The 8,754-nt window shown below is 48.2% G+C and overlaps 1 non-coding gene across 1 annotated transcript; it reads left to right on the top strand.

The window, feature by feature from the left end:
• Window positions 1–8,622: 8,622 nt before the first annotated feature.
• On the top strand, window positions 8,623–8,754 carry LOC125341267. The gene has a single exon (XR_007208946.1). It is a non-coding gene; the product is annotated as a small nucleolar RNA SNORA11 (small nucleolar RNA).

The raw sequence follows: 8,754 nt of genomic DNA, 5'->3' as shown, positions 1-8,754 counted from the left end.
TGCCACTTCACCCGACCTGAACCTGGCTTCCAGGCTTGGTTTCCATCTGGGGGAGGTTGGAATTTGCCCAGAACTGAAGACAATTACCTTCCCTCCATTCTTGGGACTATGAGTAATGTCACAGAACTGTTAGGTTATTCTTTTTTTCTGGCTATAAACTAATATGTTCCTTATAAAAGTTCAACTGATGTCAAAATGTAAATTTAGGGAAAATTGTCCTCTAAACCATCTTGTTATCAGGTAATCAATACTAACTGTTTTCCCCCCATGATTATACCAATGAATGTCCAAATATAATTATTTTATTTTTGTTGGTTGTGGGCTTGAACTTAGGGCTGGGGTACAGTCCTTGAGCCTCTTTGTGCTCAAGGCTAGTGCTCTACTACTTGAGCCACACCACCACTTTTGGTTTTCTGGTGGTTGACTGGAGATAAGAACCTCATGGACTTTCCTGCCTGGGCTGGCTTTGAACCATGATCTTCAGATCTCAGTCTTCTGAGTAGCTAGGATTACAGGCATGAGCCACTGATGCCCAGCTAGAGTTGTTTTTTCCCCCTTGTTTTAATGACTGCATTGTAGTAATGAGGGTACTAAATTTAAACTAAAAGAAGAATTTCCTTTTGTGGATTAAACTATTGTATACATGATAAAGAGTTCAGTGAGAACAAATAAGTAAATGATGGAAGGTTGGTCTCCCTCCCAACTTGAGCCTCTCCTTGGACTCAGGTCTCTATCCCAGCTAAGGCCTCTAAGCTCCAAACCACTTTCCAAAGGCGACCTCCAGTATTGTTTATCTTTCCTTTCAGGGGACTTTGATGGCATTCATAAATGCCACACTGTGTGAGTGGTAATGGGGATTGAACTCAGGGCCTTGAATTTACTAAGCAAGCACTCTGTCACTTGAGCCATGCCCTCAGCCCTAATAAATACCACTTTAATAACAAATTTCTAGGGGGCTGGGGATATGGCCTAGTGGCAAGAGTGCTTGCCTTATATACATGAGGCCCTGGGTTCGATTCCCCAGCACCACATAGACAGAAAACGGCCAGAAGTGGGCTGTGGCTCAGGTGGCAGAGCGCTAGCCTTGAGCAAAAAGAAGCCAGGGACAGTGCTCAGGTCCTGAGTCCAAGCCCCAGGACTGGCCAAAACCCCCCCCCCAAAAAAACAACCCAAAATAACAACAACAACAACAACAACAAATTTCTAGGCATCTTGAGATGATAAGGGTTAAGGAAGAACTGTTTTTTTGCACTGGGATTTTCACCACTTGAGCTATGTCCCTGGCCCTAGTCCAAAGCAAAATTTGGTTATTTTTCAGGTAGCGTTTCATGCTTTGTTGTTAACAATTCCTGGGCCTTGAACTCAGGGCCTATGCACTGTCCCTGAGCCTTTTTGCTCAAGGCTGGTGCTCTACCACTTGAGCCACAGGTCCATGTCTGGCTTTTTGGTGGTTAATTAGAGATAGGAATGTCATGAATTTTCCTGCTGAACTGGCTTCAAGCCGTGATTCTCAGATGTCAGCCTCCTACTGAGTAACTAGGATTACGTTGGTACCTAGCTGAGTTGTCAGGCTTTTAGCTGGAGCTGTCCTGGACCACAGTCTCCTTCCTACAATATACCTCCTGCACAATCAGGATTCTAAGCACCATCTACTATGCTCAGTGCTCAAGAAGTATCTTTCTGATGACTCTCAGAGCATGCTATGTAGGCAATTCCTGGCCTGCTTACTGACCAGTCTTTTTTTTTTTGTAATTTATTTATTAATTAAACAAAATTTTTTTGACAAGGTGTTGTGCAAAAAGGGTACAGTTACATAGTAGGGCAGTGTGTACATTTCTTGTGATATCTTACACCTTGTTTTTCTTTCCCTTCCCTAGGTCAGGTAGATATATATACAATACACAATGTACCAAGAACATATACAGTAGCCACATGGCCTACGCCAAAGAAAATTTGCCTAGGGCTTTAAATGTAATGTCGACATTAGACAATATCTGACCAGTCTTAATACTAATGGATACAAAGATGGCAAAGTTGTTAAGGCCTATTGACTTTCTTGGCTTTGTTTATATATTTTGTTTGTTTGTTTTGTTTTGTTTTTGTTGCCAGTCCTGGGGCTTGGACTCAGGGCCTGAGCACTGTCCCTGGCTTTTTTTTGCTCAAGGCTAGCACTCTACCTCTTGAGCCACAGCACCACTTCTGGCTTTTTTCTCTATATGTGGTGCTGAGGAATCGAACCCAGGGCTTCATGTATACGAGGCAAGTACTTTACCACTAGGCCATATTCCCAGCCCTGTTTATATATTTTAAACTGTAATCTTGGATGTTTATTTAATGCCTCATTTTTAAAAAATAGCATCATTTAGTTCTACAAAGATGTTTCACTTTAACATATCCATTTATGGATATGACGACCTTGATCAGAGTCACTCCTTTCATTCTTTCCCATCCTTCCCCATCTCATCTAGTGTCCCTGTTCCATTTTCACACATGTATACAGGTTATTATGACCATAATCACTTTCTTTCCCCTCTCCCTTTGCCTCTTTTCCTCCCACTAGTACCCCGCCCCAGTTCAGACATGACTCAACTTCCTAATGTTCTTTTTGTTATACTGTATGTGTGTGCATTTAAATATATTAAGTTTTAAGATAATAAATATATATTAAGGTTATATTATATATATAATATATGGAAAAAGGGAAAAAGAAAGGAAAGGATACATCCTCTCTTCCTTCTTTTTTGGCAATACTGAGGTTTGAACTCAGAGTTTTGCACCTTCTAGATAGGGGCTCTACCATTTGATCCATGCCCCCAGCTCATTTTGCTTGTCATTTTTCCAGGTAGGTCTTGAGCTTTATCCCAGGCTAGCCTCATTTATACTCCTGTTGAGTGAGCCACCATGCTCTGCCCACATTTCTTGAACCCTCAAAACAAATGTTACTTTTTGAGTCAGAGACTGTGTTTATGGAGAGGACACACCCTTGTTTTGGGGGAGGCAGGGAGCTGCAGAAGCAAATGAAATGCCAGTGGTATCTGGGTGTGAGGATTGTTCTGAAATCTTATAGTTGCTGATATGCAGAAGTTTCTTCTTTCCTCATGTGGACAGCATTTTTATTTCCAGATGCAAAGCCATCTCAGGTTCATTGCCCACCACTGAACAGGTGATCCCAGGCTGATAACAGCCTCTGTGTTTCCAGCCCTGGAAGTTGATGTCTCTCTACTAATAAATTCTAAGCAAAACAACACAAAATAATACCAAATAAATTTCTTTCCTTGACCAAGGTCTTAACTTCTAAGGCTGACTTCATGGTTTTGTGAAATCCCCTTCTTCTTAGAAGCTTTTTGCCTGAACCTGTCCTTGCCATAGTTCATTGTTACTATAGTAACTGCAGGGGAAAGCATTTATAGCAGCTCCAGTCCCTACCCTGGGACATTGCCCTACCAGCTCATATTGCTCTCATGAAAGGGGTTGGTGAGATGTTCTTCCTCATTTTCCTTCTCAGGAATAAATCAAGAGCAAACATATGAAAGCACAAGTAGCAACAATAGGTTAGGTATTGGGAAGAACTTTCAATAAAAATGTGTGAGGAAGAGAGGTTCTGGGCTTTCCTTATTGGTGACTATTTTTAAAGCAATATCTTCCATGCCTTTCTTGTAAAATTCCACTTACAGATACACAGCAATTCAGCAATGACTTCCCAATGTCTCCGAAGAGATGATATGTGCAGCAGGATTTTTAACATGTTTTTTGTTGTTGTTGTTTTTGTGGGGGGAGGTGTATTACAGTTTGAATCCAGGGCTTCATGCTTGCAAGGCAGTTGTTCTACCTTTTGAGCCATACCTCTAACCATTTTTGCTCTGGTCGTGTGTGTGTGTGTGTGTGTATGAGAGAGAGACAGAGACAGAGAAAGACAGAGTGTGTATGTGTATGTGTTAAAGCTAGTACTGGAGGCCTCTTAGCACTCTGAGTGAGCCACATCTCCAGTCTACTTTTTCTGTTGGTTAACTGGAGATTCTGTCCAGGATCTGGTTTTCAACCATGATCCTCAGAACTCAGTCTCGTATGTAATTAGGATTACAGGTAAGAGCTACCAACCCTATCTGTGGCATACTTTTAAAAACACTCCTCACTGTACTATATGCTTTGAGGCATATAAAGAGATTCACAACAGTGCTTGAAGTGAAGGAGTTCATCTTTTCTAGTACTGAGAAAGAGGATCTAGGAATAAAGTTGAGTCTTTAGGCCAAACTTATGGACAGAAATGGGTGTTACTGTGGATGAAATGATTGTATTTTTGTAGGACAGGCAGAGAAACAGAGAGACTACTTTACATGAAGCAAAACCTGGTGGCATATGATGTGTATATTCTGCGAGCAGTCCTTGGGGCTGTGAGGGGCCTTTTGTTGGGGGCAATCTTACCTTGTTAAACAGAATATTGGGAGAATAGGATAATTTTCTATATGTGCTAGAACGTATGAGCTAGACTCATATGTAGAAGAATCTGAAAGTCAACAGCAGGGGGTGAGGATGCTAAGCCTGTATCTCATATTTTAGGAATTGCCCCATTTCTTTTTATTGGGGGGGGGGTGTCAACCTCAATCCCAGTCCCTAAAGCTCCTTAAAGTGTCATTAGGATATAATCAATGTTCACTTTCCTTCATGTCCATCAGAGATCCCCTCCGTGTGTTGACTGCCTTTGTGATTGTGATTCTCTGAAGCAGACAATCTTTCAGAGGTTCCTTCAGCCTGGAAAGCTCCTGACTTATCTCCTACTTACCCACTCACTGTACCAAGTCCTGGCAGTCATTAGGTTAGCTCAGGGGTCTTTTTTTGTGTGTGTGTGAAAAGCACATCCCTTTGGGCCTTGACCTGACCCTCCCCCCTGCACTCCACTCTGCATGGTAGCATCTGTTTATAGGATTATCTTCCCTGTGGAGATGACCTACTTCAAGTTCAGGACCCAATACCGAGATGACACAGAGCTGACAATAAGTAATGCTAACTGTAAGTGTCTGTGGATGTCAGAATGGGCCGTAGAGGATTGTGAAGGAAGAAAATACCTGTTTCACTAGACTAATGTTTTAGCCCTTGCTTTCATTATTTTCATGCCATGTTATAAATAGTACTTGGGTCACCGTCCCCAACTGTTCTCTTTCCTTCTTCTGGCGTGAGACTGCCCCAGTCAGGAGCTAGTACCGGCACTACCATAGCTTGGGTCATGGAAGGCCAGTTGCCTGGCCTCTCCAGGGCTGTCACTTCACCTGCAAAGCAAGGGCTGTGAGAGTTCCGTGGGAATTGTGCGTGCACGTGCCCAAGTGTGAGCTACATACAGCAGGCATGGGACTGCCGAAACTGCCCTGCAGCCCTGGCTGTGCTTCCACTCTGCCGGGTGGCACTCCTCCCTTTCCTCCCCTGCACCTCACGTGGAAACCTGTTTCTACATGCACACCTCCTCTTGAACTCGGCCTCCAGTATGATTTTAAAAGGACACCTGCTTACAGCTGAGAATTAAGCGATTAAGGAGAAAAGAGAAGCCACCAGGAATCTGTTAAGGCTTTTTCCTAGAAAATACACGTGGGAATATGTTTTGCAGTGGGGAGTTTGAATCGAGGGCCTTGCTAGGGAGTGGCTGGACGCCCTGAAGACCACCCGAAGCCCTTTCTGCCGTGGTTCTGGTGCGGTCCGTGCCCGTCCATTCCACCTGTTTCTGCCCATAGCCGACACCGCAGGACCTGCTTCTTTGGTCCTGTAGTGCTTGTCCTGCACCCCTTTACTTTCTGGGGCCCGCCCTTTGCCCCGCCCCGGCCTCACAGAGACCCATAGGGGTCCCCAGGCCCCGCCCCCAGGCCCCTTCCCTAGGCCCCGCCCCCAGCGCACAGGCCCCTCCCATAGGCTCCGGCCGCCGCCCAAGGCCGCGCCCCGGGCCCCCAGGCCCCGCCCCGATTCTCCGCACCCGCGCGGCGCGCGCTTCCGGTAGCGCCGTCGCGCTCCCGGCTGGCAGCGATGCAGGCTGACCGAGGAGTTCGGGGCGGCCGCGGGCGGCGGCCGGGGCGCGGGCGACCCGGCGGGGACCGAGACGGCGACCGCGAGCGGGCCGGGGCCGCGGCGAGGGGCGGCGGCGGGGACGGAGGCGGCCGCCGGGGCCGCGGCCGGGGCTTCCGCGCGGGCCGAGGCGGCCGCGCCCCGCGGGGAGGCCGCCGGGAGCCCGGAGGCCTGGGCTCCGGGGCGGGCGCGCGGGTAAGCGGCGGGGCTGGCGGGCGTGGCGGGGCCCGGGAGGCGGCGCCTGCGCGCGGGGGCGGGGGAGGCGGGCTGCGCACGTGGCGGTGCGTGGGCTCCGTTCCCGCCAGGCGCGAGCCGGTCCGCGACCCACCCACACCGCCCGGCCGTCCGCCCGGCCGTGCTGGACACCGCGGGCTTCTCAGGAGAGGCGGGAGACGGCCGAGGACGCGGGCCGGCGTCGGCGGGCGCCCGCGGGCCGGGGCCGAAGTCCTAGTGCGCCCGCGGCGGGTCCGCACGCCCGGCTGGGCTGCTGGGAGCTGGCTGCGGCCGCGGAGAGCGAGTGCGGTGCTCGCGGGGTGTGGTGCGGGGTGCGGTGCGCGGAGTGTGTGGGGTGTGGAGTGTGCGGTGCGCGGAGTGCGAGGTGGGGTGTGGAGTGTGCGGTGCGCGGAGTGCGCGGGGGGGGGTGTGGAGGGTGCGGTGCGCGGAGTGCGCGGTGGGGTGTGGAGGGTGCGGTGCGCGGAGTGCGCGGTGGAGCGTGAGGTGTGTGACGTGGGGTGTGCGGGGTGTGGAGGGTGCGGTGCGGTGCGCGGGGTGTGATGTGAGGTGCGGGGTGTGCAGTCTGCCGACCAAGCTCCGCGAGTCTCACCCCATCCTCCTCCCGGCTCCCCGCAGCTCCTGGCCTAGCCGCTGCCCTCTCAGCGCTGCGGGAGTTGTCTTAACAGTTAGAATTCTCTGCTGCTCGCCCGGTTGTGACTGGGTCTTGCTAATGTCACCAGGCCGGCCTCAAACTCGGCTCGAGATCCTCCTGCTCATCCAGCCTCCCTAGTGCTAGGATGACCGGGTTCACACACACACACACACACACGAGAGAGAGAGAATATTTCCAACATCACTCAGAGAAAATACTATCAAAACAAAACATTTTGACTGTGTTGGGGTTAGAACTTCCGGCACATCAGCACTCCACGACATCCCTGGCTCTGGTTGCCAGTAGATTCATCGTGACTCTATGGAGCAGATTTAAGAAAATGTCTGCCGGCACTGGTGACGCCTGTAACCCTTGCTATTCAGGAGGCTGAGATCTGTGGATTGCAGCAGTTTGAAGCCAGCCCTAAGGCTGTGAGATTCTTACCTCCAGTTAACCACCAGAATACCGGAATTGGTGCTGTGGCTCAAGTGGTAGAGCACTAGCCTTGAGCAAAGAGCTCTGGGACAGTTCCCAGGTCCTGAGTTCAAGCCCCACAGCTGACAAAAAACAAAAAAATAGTTGGGTGGATCTATGCCTCTTTAAGGATACAGTTTAGTTGTTAGTGGTAGGTAGGTTTCTGATTTCCGGAATGAGATTTAGCTTTTCATCAGTGAATGATCAAAACAACGAAATGCATTTTCTAATCTGTTATCTATGAACTACCTCCCATCTCTCTTTAGCTCAGCCGGATGTATGCATACCACTTATGCAGTTTTACTTTAGAATCTGTTGTCTTAAGTTCTTCTGGTTTACTCAGAAAAAGTGAAGGAACTTTATAGTACAGTGGTGGAGCATGCACCTACCATACAGAGATGCCCTGGCTTCAATACGTGTTACCTTAAAAAAAAAAACTTTTAAAAATTATCTTTAGTTGTACAAAGGGGTTGTAATTCAACATGTAACTTGACTAATTTATTACCCTTAGAGATGGGAAAAGGTGCAGTTAATAAAATGTGAGGAGGAGAATTCCAGGTTTTCACCAAGTCTCTGCCCAGAGGCTTAAGGTCTAGAGGTATGAAGCCACAGCACTGGCCACCAAAGCTGTGCACAGGCCTCCCCACTTCTCCAAGTTCTTGTGCAGGGCTTCTCATTCTAAATTTGGGGTGCTTTTAGCACACAGTATTCATTAGTTCATTCCTTCTTACTCTCCTTACTCATTTTCTTTCTTTTGCTCTCTGTCTCTTCTGCTCTTCTTTCTTGCTTTCTCCCTCCCTTCTTCTCTCTCTGTGCATTTAAATGTGAAAAACCTTTTAGAGAGCACTCAGTTTTAGAATGACCTCATTGTGATTTACTGCTTTTTTTTTTTTTTTTTTTTTGGTCAGTCCTGGGGCTTGAACTCAAGGCCTGAGCACTGTCCAGGGCTTCTTTTTGCTCAAGGCTAGCACTCTACCACTTGAGCCATAGCGCCACTTCTGGCTTTTTCTATACATGTGGTGCTGAGGAATCAAACCCAGGGCTTCATGTATACGAGGCAAGCACTTTGCCACTAGGCCATATTCCCAGCCTGACCTCATTGTGGTTTATAATCAATGAAAGTAATCTTGTAGGTTTTTAAAGTTAAGTATACTTTGTCAGGACTGGTTCTGGAAGTGCAGTTTACCATGCCAAATAGAGAAACGAATACTAGATTTCAAAGCAAATGTGTAAGTGTGGGGGTGTGCTCAGAGCAGGGGTTCCCAAGAATGGCTCTTCTGTTTATAACACACCCAATAGCAATTTGTGGTCTTTTGTAAGGAAGAAAACAAAAATGTGTGGCTTCCTATGAATATAAGTGCCCTACATAT

The sequence above is a fragment of the Perognathus longimembris genome, chromosome 23 (genome assembly GCF_023159225.1).
Source record: "Perognathus longimembris pacificus isolate PPM17 chromosome 23, ASM2315922v1, whole genome shotgun sequence".
NCBI lineage: Eukaryota > Metazoa > Chordata > Mammalia > Rodentia > Heteromyidae > Perognathus > Perognathus longimembris.
The sequence above is the reverse complement of the archived record's forward strand: the minus strand, read 5'-3'. Positions and strand labels throughout refer to the sequence as shown.